The sequence below is a fragment of the Triturus cristatus genome, chromosome 10 (genome assembly GCF_964204655.1).
Source record: "Triturus cristatus chromosome 10, aTriCri1.1, whole genome shotgun sequence".
Taxonomy (NCBI): domain Eukaryota; kingdom Metazoa; phylum Chordata; class Amphibia; order Caudata; family Salamandridae; genus Triturus; species Triturus cristatus.
The window spans coordinates 847086928-847102779 of record NC_140593.1 but is presented as its reverse complement, the minus strand read 5'-3'; the positions used below and the strand labels follow the sequence as shown (position 1 = coordinate 847102779).

The 15852-nt window shown below is 47.1% G+C and overlaps 24 non-coding genes across 24 annotated transcripts; all 24 read right to left on the bottom strand.

Moving 5' to 3' along the window:
- Nucleotides 1-16: 16 nt before the first annotated feature.
- On the bottom strand, nt 17-89 carry TRNAV-AAC (transfer RNA valine (anticodon AAC)). The gene has a single exon. It is a non-coding gene; the product is annotated as a tRNA-Val (tRNA).
- A 386-nt stretch (nt 90-475) lies between these two features.
- TRNAP-AGG (transfer RNA proline (anticodon AGG)) lies at nt 476-547 on the bottom strand. The gene has a single exon. It is a non-coding gene; the product is annotated as a tRNA-Pro (tRNA).
- Nucleotides 548-988: 441 nt separating this feature from the next.
- Nucleotides 989-1061, bottom strand: TRNAV-UAC (transfer RNA valine (anticodon UAC)). The gene has a single exon. It is a non-coding gene; the product is annotated as a tRNA-Val (tRNA).
- A 1394-nt stretch (nt 1062-2455) lies between these two features.
- Nucleotides 2456-2567, bottom strand: TRNAL-CAA (transfer RNA leucine (anticodon CAA)). Its single transcript has 2 exons — nt 2530-2567; nt 2456-2501 (listed from the first exon to the last, which is right to left on the bottom strand). It is a non-coding gene; the product is annotated as a tRNA-Leu (tRNA).
- Nucleotides 2568-3301: 734 nt separating this feature from the next.
- On the bottom strand, nt 3302-3373 carry TRNAP-AGG (transfer RNA proline (anticodon AGG)). Its single transcript has one exon. It is a non-coding gene; the product is annotated as a tRNA-Pro (tRNA).
- A 441-nt stretch (nt 3374-3814) lies between these two features.
- TRNAV-UAC (transfer RNA valine (anticodon UAC)) lies at nt 3815-3887 on the bottom strand. Its single transcript has one exon. It is a non-coding gene; the product is annotated as a tRNA-Val (tRNA).
- A 385-nt stretch (nt 3888-4272) lies between these two features.
- On the bottom strand, nt 4273-4344 carry TRNAP-CGG (transfer RNA proline (anticodon CGG)). The gene has a single exon. It is a non-coding gene; the product is annotated as a tRNA-Pro (tRNA).
- Nucleotides 4345-5281: 937 nt separating this feature from the next.
- Nucleotides 5282-5393, bottom strand: TRNAL-CAA (transfer RNA leucine (anticodon CAA)). The gene is made up of 2 exons: nt 5356-5393; nt 5282-5327 (listed from the first exon to the last, which is right to left on the bottom strand). It is a non-coding gene; the product is annotated as a tRNA-Leu (tRNA).
- Nucleotides 5394-5681: 288 nt separating this feature from the next.
- TRNAV-AAC (transfer RNA valine (anticodon AAC)) lies at nt 5682-5754 on the bottom strand. The gene has a single exon. It is a non-coding gene; the product is annotated as a tRNA-Val (tRNA).
- Nucleotides 5755-6653: 899 nt separating this feature from the next.
- TRNAV-UAC (transfer RNA valine (anticodon UAC)) lies at nt 6654-6726 on the bottom strand. The gene has a single exon. It is a non-coding gene; the product is annotated as a tRNA-Val (tRNA).
- A 385-nt stretch (nt 6727-7111) lies between these two features.
- On the bottom strand, nt 7112-7183 carry TRNAP-CGG (transfer RNA proline (anticodon CGG)). The gene has a single exon. It is a non-coding gene; the product is annotated as a tRNA-Pro (tRNA).
- Nucleotides 7184-8120: 937 nt separating this feature from the next.
- Nucleotides 8121-8232, bottom strand: TRNAL-CAA (transfer RNA leucine (anticodon CAA)). The gene is made up of 2 exons: nt 8195-8232; nt 8121-8166 (listed from the first exon to the last, which is right to left on the bottom strand). It is a non-coding gene; the product is annotated as a tRNA-Leu (tRNA).
- Nucleotides 8233-8520: 288 nt separating this feature from the next.
- TRNAV-AAC (transfer RNA valine (anticodon AAC)) lies at nt 8521-8593 on the bottom strand. The gene has a single exon. It is a non-coding gene; the product is annotated as a tRNA-Val (tRNA).
- Nucleotides 8594-8979: 386 nt separating this feature from the next.
- Nucleotides 8980-9051, bottom strand: TRNAP-AGG (transfer RNA proline (anticodon AGG)). The gene has a single exon. It is a non-coding gene; the product is annotated as a tRNA-Pro (tRNA).
- Nucleotides 9052-9492: 441 nt separating this feature from the next.
- TRNAV-UAC (transfer RNA valine (anticodon UAC)) lies at nt 9493-9565 on the bottom strand. The gene has a single exon. It is a non-coding gene; the product is annotated as a tRNA-Val (tRNA).
- A 1394-nt stretch (nt 9566-10959) lies between these two features.
- TRNAL-CAA (transfer RNA leucine (anticodon CAA)) lies at nt 10960-11071 on the bottom strand. The gene is made up of 2 exons: nt 11034-11071; nt 10960-11005 (listed from the first exon to the last, which is right to left on the bottom strand). It is a non-coding gene; the product is annotated as a tRNA-Leu (tRNA).
- A 734-nt stretch (nt 11072-11805) lies between these two features.
- TRNAP-AGG (transfer RNA proline (anticodon AGG)) lies at nt 11806-11877 on the bottom strand. The gene has a single exon. It is a non-coding gene; the product is annotated as a tRNA-Pro (tRNA).
- A 441-nt stretch (nt 11878-12318) lies between these two features.
- TRNAV-UAC (transfer RNA valine (anticodon UAC)) lies at nt 12319-12391 on the bottom strand. The gene has a single exon. It is a non-coding gene; the product is annotated as a tRNA-Val (tRNA).
- Nucleotides 12392-12776: 385 nt separating this feature from the next.
- Nucleotides 12777-12848, bottom strand: TRNAP-CGG (transfer RNA proline (anticodon CGG)). Its single transcript has one exon. It is a non-coding gene; the product is annotated as a tRNA-Pro (tRNA).
- Nucleotides 12849-13785: 937 nt separating this feature from the next.
- On the bottom strand, nt 13786-13897 carry TRNAL-CAA (transfer RNA leucine (anticodon CAA)). The gene is made up of 2 exons: nt 13860-13897; nt 13786-13831 (listed from the first exon to the last, which is right to left on the bottom strand). It is a non-coding gene; the product is annotated as a tRNA-Leu (tRNA).
- Nucleotides 13898-14185: 288 nt separating this feature from the next.
- Nucleotides 14186-14258, bottom strand: TRNAV-AAC (transfer RNA valine (anticodon AAC)). The gene has a single exon. It is a non-coding gene; the product is annotated as a tRNA-Val (tRNA).
- Nucleotides 14259-14644: 386 nt separating this feature from the next.
- TRNAP-AGG (transfer RNA proline (anticodon AGG)) lies at nt 14645-14716 on the bottom strand. Its single transcript has one exon. It is a non-coding gene; the product is annotated as a tRNA-Pro (tRNA).
- A 441-nt stretch (nt 14717-15157) lies between these two features.
- On the bottom strand, nt 15158-15230 carry TRNAV-UAC (transfer RNA valine (anticodon UAC)). The gene has a single exon. It is a non-coding gene; the product is annotated as a tRNA-Val (tRNA).
- A 385-nt stretch (nt 15231-15615) lies between these two features.
- Nucleotides 15616-15687, bottom strand: TRNAP-CGG (transfer RNA proline (anticodon CGG)). The gene has a single exon. It is a non-coding gene; the product is annotated as a tRNA-Pro (tRNA).
- Nucleotides 15688-15852: the final 165 nt, after the last annotated feature.

The window sequence follows — 15852 nt, the reverse complement described above, 5'->3', positions numbered from 1 at the left end:
AGCAGCTCATGCACAGTGTTTCTGCCCGGTCTCGAACCGGGGACCTTTCGCGTGTTAGGCGAACGTGATGACCACTACACTACAGAAACTCACTTGCTGTGTTTTACTGTTAGAGCAAGGTTCCTCTCAAGGATTCTCTCTACTTCTATTCTGCTGTATCAGCAGCCACTCAGAAAGCGAGGAGCAAGTGTGAAAACTGCAGAGATATCAGCCAACATGCTTGCAATTAGACGTATTAAAAATTGACTTATGCAGGCATCGACAGACAAATATCTGATGCCTAAATGCCAGCAAGTACACCTTGGGAAAGCATCACCTGGGACACACACAGACTAAGCATGAAGGCAGAAAAAGCATGGTGATCCATGTTTCTTCTGAGGTTCAAAATATTTTGTGCAACAATGCGGCGAGTGTAATGAGAAATAGTCAGGCATTGTGAGTTTTGAGTAGGATTCGTATGTTTACCTCTGAAAAAGGGCTCGTCCGGGATTTGAACCCGGGACCTCTCGCACCCTAAGCGAGAATCATACCCCTAGACCAACGAGCCGAGGCACACAAGAATCGCCTTTCGCACCGGCTCCGGGGGTTATTGGCAGCGAGTTAGTGAATGCTTCACCCAAAGCAAGCAACTGCACATGCTGCTCTCTTCTGCAATATGGTTGCTGTCTTTTCCATGGCCGTCATCGAACAAGAAATGAAAATGCCTCTATCCTTCAGACATTTTGTTTGTTCTAGGTGTATGCTCTCGGTGAGGTCAATAAAACCATTTCTGCTCTCATGCCTTGCTTTCATGAAGTAGGCCCAACCTTCAGTACACAAGGACGTGCAAACGAATAGCGCAAACTATCGTCACTTCTCTTTTTGAGCTGTCACTGATGCCCCTGGAGCACAGTACATCACGCTGGTGAGGGATAGACAGCTTCCATTATCTCAGCTTTCCTATAAGTTGAGAGAGTAAATGCAAACTGTGTGAAAAACAGAAAGCTGCTGTTTCTGCCCGGTCTCGAACCAGGGACCTTTCGCGTGTAAAGCGAACGTGATAACCACTACACTACAGAAACAGACACGCTTGCACGAATCTTCTTGGCATGTAGTGGGCTGGAATGCACAGACCAAGGGCCAATGTCCATGAAGCTCAAAGTTGGACCCTCCTTACCCGATCTCTTTCTTTGGAAGAAAGGAACGAGGACCACTTTTATTCCAAAAGGCGATTTTAAAACCATACCTGAAATCACACTAGAAAAACACTTTGCATTTAATTTTCCTACACTGATGGTCCACCCCAGAAAAGCAGTTGCAAAGAAGTCCGGCACTGAAATTCTATACGCCAAAAGTGGGAAATAGCGTAGAGGGAAAGGAACTTTCTCACCATACACGGCGTCTTATAGCATTGAAAAGAAGAAATGGCCCTATATAATAAGCAGCCTAAAAATAATTCCACAGCATGGGCTCGTCCGGGATTTGAACCCGGGACCTCTCTCACCCGAAGCGAGAATCATACCCCTAGACCAACGAGCCTGATTCCCCAGTCGGCATTTTAAGCAATTTCTGATGCGTCTTTCAGAAACAAAGCAGGGCTATTTGGCTGCTCTCTCTCTATGTGAACCACACAAAGTCATGTTTTCTCTCAAGGTGTTGTTTTTTTCACTCTTGCAAGGAAGGGATCAGTCGATATCCTAGCTGCCAGAGAGCAGAAAAAAGGCGCTGATGAGAACTGCAGGCACTTTCTGGCACTTGTACTCCTCTGCAAGTCCTGGACACTTACCCCATAGACTTCCACCCCAGATGCAAGGGAGGGCCTGCCAATTGTTCCTCCTAAGACAGAGGCATTTGATTCTTGGATTCAAACACGCTCACTCAGCGCTCGATCAGGCTCGATCAGGCGAGATTTATATGAGTGGCTCGCAGGACTGAAACACTCACCTGGGAGCCCCAGGGTGGCTGAATTCCCAGTATGGCCATTGTTGGGCAAATCACCTCCTTTCCTCCTGCCTCAATCTAGAATTGGCTGCAAATCACAAGATAGAGTTCAATGTCCGTGTGTACTGCCTACTCCCAGCTACCTCTCTGTCTTCCTTATGTAAATTAAAATTCGCAAGGGGGGACCAATGACAATCTGCTCCTCCCACATAACCAGGAAGCCCTGTTGAACATGTCTGCCTGTGTTGTTGCAGGGACAGTGCCTTCTCCGCCCAAAAGGTGGCAGGAGAGCCTCACAACAAAGATGGGATCAACTGCTTAATGAGAAACCAGCACGGCAGTTTGTGTGATGGAGTGCAAATTTAACGGAAGGTGTGCCTGAGGTGTCCCTTCCAGGAATACATGGAATTGTGATTGAGGGACCAGCCTGATCGTTGGTGGATTTCTCGTCATATGTTACAGGTCCGTGCAAAGATTGTGGTGTGTGGGGAATGCACTGCAAAAAACAGGACGATTTAAGGGTGTAAAAGAAACCTGTCAGAAGTGGGATTTGAACCCACGCCTCCATGAGGAGACCAGAAGTCTCAGTTGCACTGAAGATCAAGCTCTCTTGAGTCTGGCGCCTTAGACCACTCGGCCATCCTGACAGCCCTGGGTGTGCACAGATCTGACTCTTCTGACTGCACCTGCCAATGTTTGCACTTACAACGTTCACAGCAATGTCACAAGTGTAAAGACCCCACAATACAACATGGCATGACAAAAAAAAAGCTAGGCACAAGAGCGACCACTGATGGATGCGGATTAATTTGTTTCGTCTTGCAAAAGTAAAGGAAGTTTCCCACGGCTCGCTGGGTTCAAGGACCGCCTCTTCTTAAGCTTGCATTGAGATAATAAGGTTTTAGAGGGTGCACATAAAAGCAGCTCATGCACAGTCTCGAACCGGGGACCTTTCGCGTGTTAGGCGAACGTGATGACCACTACACTACAGAAACTCACTTGCTGTGTTTTACTGTTAGAGCAAGGTTCCTCTCAAGGATTCTCTCTACTTCTATTCTGCTGTATCAGCAGCCACTCAGAAAGCGAGGAGCAAGTGTGAAAACTGCAGAGATATCAGCCAACATGCTTGCAATTAGACGTATTAAAAATTGACTTATGCAGGCATCGACAGACAAATATCTGATGCCTAAATGCCAGCAAGTACACCTTGGGAAAGCATCACCTGGGACACACACAGACTAAGCATGAAGGCAGAAAAAGCATGGTGATCCATGTTTCTTCTGAGGTTCAAAATATTTTGTGCAACAATGCGGCGAGTGTAATGAGAAATAGTCAGGCATTGTGAGTTTTGAGTAGGATTCGTATGTTTACCTCTGAAAAAGGGCTCGTCCGGGATTTGAACCCGGGACCTCTCGCACCCTAAGCGAGAATCATACCCCTAGACCAACGAGCCGAGGCACACAAGAGTTGCCTTTCGCACCGGCTCCGGGGGTTATTGGCAGCGAGTTAGTGAATGCTTCACCCAAAGCAAGCAACTGCACATGCTGCTCTCTTCTGCAATATGGTTGCTGTCTTTTCCATGGCCGTCATCGAACAAGAAATGAAAATGCCTCTATCCTTCAGACATTTTGTTTGTTCTAGGTGTATGCTCTCGGTGAGGTCAATAAAACCATTTCTGCTCTCATGCCTTGCTTTCATGAAGTAGGCCCAACCTTCAGTACACAAGGACGTGCAAACGAATAGCGCAAACTATCGTCACTTCTCTTTTTGAGCTGTCACTGATGCCCCTGGAGCACAGTACATCACGCTGGTGAGGGATAGACAGCTTCCATTATCTCAGCTTTCCTATAAGTTGAGAGAGTAAATGCAAACTGTGTGAAAAACAGAAAGCTGCTGTTTCTGCCCGGTCTCGAACCAGGGACCTTTCGCGTGTAAAGCGAACGTGATAACCACTACACTACAGAAACAGACACGCTTGCACGAATCTTCTTGGCATGTAGTGGGCTGGAATGCACAGACCAAGGGCCAATGTCCATGAAGCTCAAAGTTGGACCCTCCTTACCCGATCTCTTTCTTTGGAAGAAAGGAACGAGGACCACTTTTATTCCAAAAGGCGATTTTAAAACCATACCTGAAATCACACTAGAAAAACACTTTGCATTTAATTTTCCTACACTGATGGTCCACCCCAGAAAAGCAGTTGCAAAGAAGTCCGGCACTGAAATTCTATACGCCAAAAGTGGGAAATAGCGTAGAGGGAAAGGAACTTTCTCACCATACACGGCGTCTTATAGCATTGAAAAGAAGAAATGGCCCTATATAATAAGCAGCCTAAAAATAATTCCACAGCATGGGCTCGTCCGGGATTTGAACCCGGGACCTCTCGCACCCGAAGCGAGAATCATACCCCTAGACCAACGAGCCTGATTCCCCAGTCGGCATTTTAAGCAATTTCTGATGCGTCTTTCAGAAACAAAGCAGGGCTATTTGGCTGCTCTCTCTCTATGTGAACCACACAAAGTCATGTTTTCTCTCAAGGTGTTGTTTTTTTCACTCTTGCAAGGAAGGGATCAGTCGATATCCTAGCTGCCAGAGAGCAGAAAAAAGGCGCTGATGAGAACTGCAGGCACTTTCTGGCACTTGTACTCCTCTGCAAGTCCTGGACACTTACCCCATAGACTTCCACCCCAGATGCAAGGGAGGGCCTGCCAATTCTTCCTCCTAAGACAGAGGCATTTGATTCTTGGATTCAAACACGCTCACTCAGCGCTCGATCAGGCTCGATCAGGCGAGATTTATATGAGTGGCTCGCAGGACTGAAACACTCACCTGGGAGCCCCAGGGTGGCTGAATTCCCAGTATGGCCATTGTTGGGCAAATCACCTCCTTTCCTCCTGCCTCAATCTAGAATTGGCTGCAAATCACAAGATAGAGTTCAATGTCCGTGTGTACTGCCTACTCCCAGCTACCTCTCTGTCTTCCTTATGTAAATTAAAATTCGCAAGGGGGGACCAATGACAATCTGCTCCTCCCACATAACCAGGAAGCCCTGTTGAACATGTCTGCCTGTGTTGTTGCAGGGACAGTGCCTTCTCCGCCCAAAAGGTGGCAGGAGAGCCTCACAACAAAGATGGGATCAACTGCTTAATGAGAAACCAGCACGGCAGTTTGTGTGATGGAGTGCAAATTTAACGGAAGGTGTGCCTGAGGTGTCCCTTCCAGGAATACATGGAATTGTGATTGAGGGACCAGCCTGATCGTTGGTGGATTTCTCGTCATATGTTACAGGTCCGTGCAAAGATTGTGGTGTGTGGGGAATGCACTACAAAAAACAGGACGATTTAAGGGTGTAAAAGAAACCTGTCAGAAGTGGGATTTGAACCCACGCCTCCATGAGGAGACCAGAAGTCTCAGTTGCACTGAAGATCAAGCTCTCTTGAGTCTGGCGCCTTAGACCACTCGGCCATCCTGACAGCCCTGGGTGTGCACAGATCTGACTCTTCTGACTGCACCTGCCAATGTTTGCACTTACAACGTTCACAGCAATGTCACAAGTGTAAAGACCCCACAATACAACATGGCATGACAAAAAAAAAGCTAGGCACAAGAGCGACCACTGATGGATGCGGATTAATTTGTTTCGTCTTGCAAAAGTAAAGGAAGTTTCCCACGGCTCGCTGGGTTCAAGGACCGCCTCTTCTTAAGCTTGCATTGAGATAATAAGGTTTTAGAGGGTGCACATAAAAGCAGCTCATGCACAGTGTTTCTGCCCGGTCTCGAACCGGGGACCTTTCGCGTGTTAGGCGAACGTGATGACCACTACACTACAGAAACTCACTTGCTGTGTTTTACTGTTAGAGCAAGGTTCCTCTCAAGGATTCTCTCTACTTCTATTCTGCTGTATCAGCAGCCACTCAGAAAGCGAGGAGCAAGTGTGAAAACTGCAGAGATATCAGCCAACATGCTTGCAATTAGACGTATTAAAAATTGACTTATGCAGGCATCGACAGACAAATATCTGATGCCTAAATGCCAGCAAGTACACCTTGGGAAAGCATCACCTGGGACACACACAGACTAAGCATGAAGGCAGAAAAAGCATGGTGATCCATGTTTCTTCTGAGGTTCAAAATATTTTGTGCAACAATGCGGCGAGTGTAATGAGAAATAGTCAGGCATTGTGAGTTTTGAGTAGGATTCGTATGTTTACCTCTGAAAAAGGGCTTGTCCGGGATTTGAACCCGGGACCTCTCGCACCCTAAGCGAGAATCATACCCCTAGACCAACGAGCCGAGGCACACAAGAGTCACCTTTCGCACCGGCTCCGGGGGTTATTGGCAGCGAGTTAGTGAATGCTTCACCCAAAGCAAGCAACTGCACATGCTGCTCTCTTCTGCAATATGGTTGCTGTCTTTTCCATGGCCGTCATCGAACAAGAAATGAAAATGCCTCTATCCTTCAGACATTTTGTTTGTTCTAGGTGTATGCTCTCGGTGAGGTCAATAAAACCATTTCTGCTCTCATGCCTTGCTTTCATGAAGTAGGCCCAACCTTCAGTACACAAGGACGTGCAAACGAATAGCGCAAACTATCGTCACTTCTCTTTTTGAGCTGTCACTGATGCCCCTGGAGCACAGTACATCACGCTGGTGAGGGATAGACAGCTTCCATTATCTCAGCTTTCCTATAAGTTGAGAGAGTAAATGCAAACTGTGTGAAAAACAGAAAGCTGCTGTTTCTGCCCGGTCTCGAACCAGGGACCTTTCGCGTGTAAAGCGAACGTGATAACCACTACACTACAGAAACAGACACGCTTGCACGAATCTTCTTGGCATGTAGTGGGCTGGAATGCACAGACCAAGGGCCAATGTCCATGAAGCTCAAAGTTGGACCCTCCTTACCCGATCTCTTTCTTTGGAAGAAAGGAACGAGGACCACTTTTATTCCAAAAGGCGATTTTAAAACCATACCTGAAATCACACTAGAAAAACACTTTGCATTTAATTTTCCTACACTGATGGTCCACCCCAGAAAAGCAGTTGCAAAGAAGTCCGGCACTGAAATTCTATACGCCAAAAGTGGGAAATAGCGTAGAGGGAAAGGAACTTTCTCACCATACACGGCGTCTTATAGCATTGAAAAGAAGAAATGGCCCTATATAATAAGCAGCCTAAAAATAATTCCACAGCATGGGCTCGTCCGGGATTTGAACCCGGGACCTCTCGCACCCGAAGCGAGAATCATACCCCTAGACCAACGAGCCTGATTCCCCAGTCGGCATTTTAAGCAATTTCTGATGCGTCTTTCAGAAACAAAGCAGGGCTATTTGGCTGCTCTCTCTCTATGTGAACCACACAAAGTCATGTTTTCTCTCAAGGTGTTGTTTTTTTCACTCTTGCAAGGAAGGGATCAGTCGATATCCTAGCTGCCAGAGAGCAGAAAAAAGGCGTTGATGAGAACTGCAGGCACTTTCTGGCACTTGTACTCCTCTGCAAGTCCTGGACACTTACCCCATAGACTTCCACCCCAGATGCAAGGGAGGGCCTGCCAATTCTTGCTCCTAAGACAGAGGCATTTGATTCTTGGATTCAAACACGCTCACTCAGCGCTCGATCAGGCTCGATCAGGCGAGATTTATATGAGTGGCTCGCAGGACTGAAACACTCACCTGGGAGCCCCAGGGTGGCTGAATTCCCAGTATGGCCATTGTTGGGCAAATCACCTCCTTTCCTCCTGCCTCAATCTAGAATTGGCTGCAAATCACAAGATAGAGTTCAATGTCCGTGTGTACTGCCTACTCCCAGCTACCTCTCTGTCTTCCTTATGTAAATTAAAATTCGCAAGGGGGGACCAATGACAATCTGCTCCTCCCACATAACCAGGAAGCCCTGTTGAACATGTCTGCCTGTGTTGTTGCAGGGACAGTGCCTTCTCCGCCCAAAAGGTGGCAGGAGAGCCTCACAACAAAGATGGGATCAACTGCTTAATGAGAAACCAGCACGGCAGTTTGTGTGATGGAGTGCAAATTTAACGGAAGGTGTGCCTGAGGTGTCCCTTCCAGGAATACATGGAATTGTGATTGAGGGACCAGCCTGATCGTTGGTGGATTTCTCGTCATATGTTACAGGTCCGTGCAAAGATTGTGGTGTGTGGGGAATGCACTACAAAAAACAGGACGATTTAAGGGTGTAAAAGAAACCTGTCAGAAGTGGGATTTGAACCCACGCCTCCATGAGGAGACCAGAAGTCTCAGTTGCACTGAAGATCAAGCTCTCTTGAGTCTGGCGCCTTAGACCACTCGGCCATCCTGACAGCCCTGGGTGTGCACAGATCTGACTCTTCTGACTGCACCTGCCAATGTTTGCACTTACAACGTTCACAGCAATGTCACAAGTGTAAAGACCCCACAATACAACATGGCATGACAAAAAAAAAGCTAGGCACAAGAGCGACCACTGATGGATGCGGATTAATTTGTTTCGTCTTGCAAAAGTAAAGGAAGTTTCCCACGGCTCGCTGGGTTCAAGGACCGCCTCTTCTTAAGCTTGCATTGAGATAATAAGGTTTTAGAGGGTGCACATAAAAGCAGCTCATGCACAGTGTTTCTGCCCGGTCTCGAACCGGGGACCTTTCGCGTGTTAGGCGAACGTGATGACCACTACACTACAGAAACTCACTTGCTGTGTTTTACTGTTAGAGCAAGGTTCCTCTCAAGGATTCTCTCTACTTCTATTCTGCTGTATCAGCAGCCACTCAGAAAGCGAGGAGCAAGTGTGAAAACTGCAGAGATATCAGCCAACATGCTTGCAATTAGACGTATTAAAAATTGACTTATGCAGGCATCGACAGACAAATATCTGATGCCTAAATGCCAGCAAGTACACCTTGGGAAAGCATCACCTGGGACACACACAGACTAAGCATGAAGGCAGAAAAAGCATGGTGATCCATGTTTCTTCTGAGGTTCAAAATATTTTGTGCAACAATGCGGCGAGTGTAATGAGAAATAGTCAGGCATTGTGAGTTTTGAGTAGGATTCGTATGTTTACCTCTGAAAAAGGGCTCGTCCGGGATTTGAACCCGGGACCTCTCGCACCCTAAGCGAGAATCATACCCCTAGACCAACGAGCCGAGGCACACAAGAGTCGCCTTTCGCACCGGCTCCGGGGGTTATTGGCAGCGAGTTAGTGAATGCTTCACCCAAAGCAAGCAACTGCACATGCTGCTCTCTTCTGCAATATGGTTGCTGTCTTTTCCATGGCCGTCATCGAACAAGAAATGAAAATGCCTCTATCCTTCAGACATTTTGTTTGTTCTAGGTGTATGCTCTCGGTGAGGTCAATAAAACCATTTCTGCTCTCATGCCTTGCTTTCATGAAGTAGGCCCAACCTTCAGTACACAAGGACGTGCAAACGAATAGCGCAAACTATCGTCACTTCTCTTTTTGAGCTGTCACTGATGCCCCTGGAGCACAGTACATCACGCTGGTGAGGGATAGACAGCTTCCATTATCTCAGCTTTCCTATAAGTTGAGAGAGTAAATGCAAACTGTGTGAAAAACAGAAAGCTGCTGTTTCTGCCCGGTCTCGAACCAGGGACCTTTCGCGTGTAAAGCGAACGTGATAACCACTACACTACAGAAACAGACACGCTTGCACGAATCTTCTTGGCATGTAGTGGGCTGGAATGCACAGACCAAGGGCCAATGTCCATGAAGCTCAAAGTTGGACCCTCCTTACCCGATCTCTTTCTTTGGAAGAAAGGAACGAGGACCACTTTTATTCCAAAAGGCGATTTTAAAACCATACCTGAAATCACACTAGAAAAACACTTTGCATTTAATTTTCCTACACTGATGGTCCACCCCAGAAAAGCAGTTGCAAAGAAGTCCGGCACTGAAATTCTATACGCCAAAAGTGGGAAATAGCGTAGAGGGAAAGGAACTTTCTCACCATACACGGCGTCTTATAGCATTGAAAAGAAGAAATGGCCCTATATAATAAGCAGCCTAAAAATAATTCCACAGCATGGGCTCGTCCGGGATTTGAACCCGGGACCTCTCTCACCCGAAGCGAGAATCATACCCCTAGACCAACGAGCCTGATTCCCCAGTCGGCATTTTAAGCAATTTCTGATGCGTCTTTCAGAAACAAAGCAGGGCTATTTGGCTGCTCTCTCTCTATGTGAACCACACAAAGTCATGTTTTCTCTCAAGGTGTTGTTTTTTTCACTCTTGCAAGGAAGGGATCAGTCGATATCCTAGCTGCCAGAGAGCAGAAAAAAGGCGCTGATGAGAACTGCAGGCACTTTCTGGCACTTGTACTCCTCTGCAAGTCCTGGACACTTACCCCATAGACTTCCACCCCAGATGCAAGGGAGGGCCTGCCAATTGTTCCTCCTAAGACAGAGGCATTTGATTCTTGGATTCAAACACGCTCACTCAGCGCTCGATCAGGCTCGATCAGGCGAGATTTATATGAGTGGCTCGCAGGACTGAAACACTCACCTGGGAGCCCCAGGGTGGCTGAATTCCCAGTATGGCCATTGTTGGGCAAATCACCTCCTTTCCTCCTGCCTCAATCTAGAATTGGCTGCAAATCACAAGATAGAGTTCAATGTCCGTGTGTACTGCCTACTCCCAGCTACCTCTCTGTCTTCCTTATGTAAATTAAAATTCGCAAGGGGGGACCAATGACAATCTGCTCCTCCCACATAACCAGGAAGCCCTGTTGAACATGTCTGCCTGTGTTGTTGCAGGGACAGTGCCTTCTCCGCCCAAAAGGTGGCAGGAGAGCCTCACAACAAAGATGGGATCAACTGCTTAATGAGAAACCAGCACGGCAGTTTGTGTGATGGAGTGCAAATTTAACGGAAGGTGTGCCTGAGGTGTCCCTTCCAGGAATACATGGAATTGTGATTGAGGGACCAGCCTGATCGTTGGTGGATTTCTCGTCATATGTTACAGGTCCGTGCAAAGATTGTGGTGTGTGGGGAATGCACTGCAAAAAACAGGACGATTTAAGGGTGTAAAAGAAACCTGTCAGAAGTGGGATTTGAACCCACGCCTCCATGAGGAGACCAGAAGTCTCAGTTGCACTGAAGATCAAGCTCTCTTGAGTCTGGCGCCTTAGACCACTCGGCCATCCTGACAGCCCTGGGTGTGCACAGATCTGACTCTTCTGACTGCACCTGCCAATGTTTGCACTTACAACGTTCACAGCAATGTCACAAGTGTAAAGACCCCACAATACAACATGGCATGACAAAAAAAAAGCTAGGCACAAGAGCGACCACTGATGGATGCGGATTAATTTGTTTCGTCTTGCAAAAGTAAAGGAAGTTTCCCACGGCTCGCTGGGTTCAAGGACCGCCTCTTCTTAAGCTTGCATTGAGATAATAAGGTTTTAGAGGGTGCACATAAAAGCAGCTCATGCACAGTCTCGAACCGGGGACCTTTCGCGTGTTAGGCGAACGTGATGACCACTACACTACAGAAACTCACTTGCTGTGTTTTACTGTTAGAGCAAGGTTCCTCTCAAGGATTCTCTCTACTTCTATTCTGCTGTATCAGCAGCCACTCAGAAAGCGAGGAGCAAGTGTGAAAACTGCAGAGATATCAGCCAACATGCTTGCAATTAGACGTATTAAAAATTGACTTATGCAGGCATCGACAGACAAATATCTGATGCCTAAATGCCAGCAAGTACACCTTGGGAAAGCATCACCTGGGACACACACAGACTAAGCATGAAGGCAGAAAAAGCATGGTGATCCATGTTTCTTCTGAGGTTCAAAATATTTTGTGCAACAATGCGGCGAGTGTAATGAGAAATAGTCAGGCATTGTGAGTTTTGAGTAGGATTCGTATGTTTACCTCTGAAAAAGGGCTCGTCCGGGATTTGAACCCGGGACCTCTCGCACCCTAAGCGAGAATCATACCCCTAGACCAACGAGCCGAGGCACACAAGAGTCGCCTTTCGCACCGGCTCCGGGGGTTATTGGCAGCGAGTTAGTGAATGCTTCACCCAAAGCAAGCAACTGCACATGCTGCTCTCTTCTGCAATATGGTTGCTGTCTTTTCCATGGCCGTCATCGAACAAGAAATGAAAATGCCTCTATCCTTCAGACATTTTGTTTGTTCTAGGTGTATGCTCTCGGTGAGGTCAATAAAACCATTTCTGCTCTCATGCCTTGCTTTCATGAAGTAGGCCCAACCTTCAGTACACAAGGACGTGCAAACGAATAGCGCAAACTATCGTCACTTCTCTTTTTGAGCTGTCACTGATGCCCCTGGAGCACAGTACATCACGCTGGTGAGGGATAGACAGCTTCCATTATCTCAGCTTTCCTATAAGTTGAGAGAGTAAATGCAAACTGTGTGAAAAACAGAAAGCTGCTGTTTCTGCCCGGTCTCGAACCAGGGACCTTTCGCGTGTAAAGCGAACGTGATAACCACTACACTACAGAAACAGACACGCTTGCACGAATCTTCTTGGCATGTAGTGGGCTGGAATGCACAGACCAAGGGCCAATGTCCATGAAGCTCAAAGTTGGACCCTCCTTACCCGATCTCTTTCTTTGGAAGAAAGGAACGAGGACCACTTTTATTCCAAAAGGCGATTTTAAAACCATACCTGAAATCACACTAGAAAAACACTTTGCATTTAATTTTCCTACACTGATGGTCCACCCCAGAAAAGCAGTTGCAAAGAAGTCCGGCACTGAAATTCTATACGCCAAAAGTGGGAAATAGCGTAGAGGGAAAGGAACTTTCTCACCATACACGGCGTCTTATAGCATTGAAAAGAAGAAATGGCCCTATATAATAAGCAGCCTAAAAATAATTCCACAGCATGGGCTCGTCCGGGATTTGAACCCGGGACCTCTCGCACCCGAAGCGAGAATCATACCCCTAGACCAACGAGCCTGATTCCCCAGTCGGCATTTTAAGCAATTTCTGATGCGTCTTTCAGAAACAAAGCAGGGCTATTTGGCTGCTCTCTCTCTATGTGAACCACACAAAGTCATGTTTTCTCTCAAGGTGTTGTTTTTTTCACTCTTGCAAGGAAGGGATCAGTCGATATCCTAGCTGCCAGAGAGCAGAAAAAAGGCGCTGATGAGAACTGCAGGCACTTTCTGGCACTTGTACTCCTCTGCAAGTCCTGGACACTTACCCCATAGACTTCCACCCCAGATGCAAGGGAGGGCCTGCCAATTCTTGCTCCTAAGACAGAGGCATTTGATTCTTGGATTCAAACACGCTCACTCAGCGCTCGATCAGGCTCGATCAGGCGAGATTTATATGAGTGGCTCGCAGGACTGAAACACTCACCTGGGAGCCCCAGGGTGGCTGAATTCCCAGTATGGCCATTGTTGGGCAAATCACCTCCTTTCCTCCTGCCTCAATCTAGAATTGGCTGCAAATCACAAGATAGAGTTCAATGTCCGTGTGTACTGCCTACTCCCAGCTACCTCTCTGTCTTCCTTATGTAAATTAAAATTCGCAAGGGGGGACCAATGACAATCTGCTCCTCCCACATAACCAGGAAGCCCTGTTGAACATGTCTGCCTGTGTTGTTGCAGGGACAGTGCCTTCTCCGCCCAAAAGGTGGCAGGAGAGCCTCACAACAAAGATGGGATCAACTGCTTAATGAGAAACCAGCACGGCAGTTTGTGTGATGGAGTGCAAATTTAACGGAAGGTGTGCCTGAGGTGTCCCTTCCAGGAATACATGGAATTGTGATTGAGGGACCAGCCTGATCGTTGGTGGATTTCTCGTCATATGTTACAGGTCCGTGCAAAGATTGTGGTGTGTGGGGAATGCACTGCAAAAAACAGGACGATTTAAGGGTGTAAAAGAAACCTGTCAGAAGTGGGATTTGAACCCACGCCTCCATGAGGAGACCAGAAGTCTCAGTTGCACTGAAGATCAAGCTCTCTTGAGTCTGGCGCCTTAGACCACTCGGCCATCCTGACAGCCCTGGGTGTGCACAGATCTGACTCTTCTGACTGCACCTGCCAATGTTTGCACTTACAACGTTCACAGCAATGTCACAAGTGTAAAGACCCCACAATACAACATGGCATGACAAAAAAAAAGCTAGGCACAAGAGCGACCACTGATGGATGCGGATTAATTTGTTTCGTCTTGCAAAAGTAAAGGAAGTTTCCCACGGCTCGCTGGGTTCAAGGACCGCCTCTTCTTAAGCTTGCATTGAGATAATAAGGTTTTAGAGGGTGCACATAAAAGCAGCTCATGCACAGTGTTTCTGCCCGGTCTCGAACCGGGGACCTTTCGCGTGTTAGGCGAACGTGATGACCACTACACTACAGAAACTCACTTGCTGTGTTTTACTGTTAGAGCAAGGTTCCTCTCAAGGATTCTCTCTACTTCTATTCTGCTGTATCAGCAGCCACTCAGAAAGCGAGGAGCAAGTGTGAAAACTGCAGAGATATCAGCCAACATGCTTGCAATTAGACGTATTAAAAATTGACTTATGCAGGCATCGACAGACAAATATCTGATGCCTAAATGCCAGCAAGTACACCTTGGGAAAGCATCACCTGGGACACACACAGACTAAGCATGAAGGCAGAAAAAGCATGGTGATCCATGTTTCTTCTGAGGTTCAAAATATTTTGTGCAACAATGCGGCGAGTGTAATGAGAAATAGTCAGGCATTGTGAGTTTTGAGTAGGATTCGTATGTTTACCTCTGAAAAAGGGCTCGTCCGGGATTTGAACCCGGGACCTCTCGCACCCTAAGCGAGAATCATACCCCTAGACCAACGAGCCGAGGCACACAAGAGTCGCCTTTCGCACCGGCTCCGGGGGTTATTGGCAGCGAGTTAGTGAATGCTTCACCCAAAGCAAGCAACTGCACATGCTGCTCTCTTCTGCAATATGGTTGCTGTCTTTTCCATGGCCGTCATCGAACAAGAAATGAAAATGCCTCTATCCTTCAGACATTTTGTTTGTTCTAGGTGTATGCTCTCGGTGAGGTCAATAAAACCATTTCTGCTCTCATGCCTTGCTTTCATGAAGTAGGCCCAACCTTCAGTACACAAGGACGTGCAAACGAATAGCGCAAACTATCGTCACTTCTCTTTTTGAGCTGTCACTGATGCCCCTGGAGCACAGTACATCACGCTGGTGAGGGATAGACAGCTTCCATTATCTCAGCTTTCCTATAAGTTGAGAGAGTAAATGCAAACTGTGTGAAAAACAGAAAGCTGCTGTTTCTGCCCGGTCTCGAACCAGGGACCTTTCGCGTGTAAAGCGAACGTGATAACCACTACACTACAGAAACAGACACGCTTGCACGAATCTTCTTGGCATGTAGTGGGCTGGAATGCACAGACCAAGGGCCAATGTCCATGAAGCTCAAAGTTGGACCCTCCTTACCCGATCTCTTTCTTTGGAAGAAAGGAACGAGGACCACTTTTATTCCAAAAGGCGATTTTAAAACCATACCTGAAATCACACTAGAAAAACACTTTGCATTTAATTTTCCTACACTGATGGTCCACCCCAGAAAAGCAGTTGCAAAGAAGTCCGGCACTGAAATTCTATACGCCAAAAGTGGGAAATAGCGTAGAGGGAAAGGAACTTTCTCACCATACACGGCGTCTTATAGCATTGAAAAGAAGAAATGGCCCTATATAATAAGCAGCCTAAAAATAATTCCACAGCATGGGCTCGTCCGGGATTTGAACCCGGGACCTCTCGCACCCGAAGCGAGAATCATACCCCTAGACCAACGAGCCTGATTCCCCAGTCGGCATTTTAAGCAATTTCTGATGCGTCTTTCAGAAACAAAGCAGGGCTATTTGGCTGCTCTCTCTCTATGTGAACCACACAAAGTCATGTTTTCTCTCAAGGTGTTGTTTTTTTCACTCTTGCAAGGAAGGGATCAGTCGATATCCTAGCTG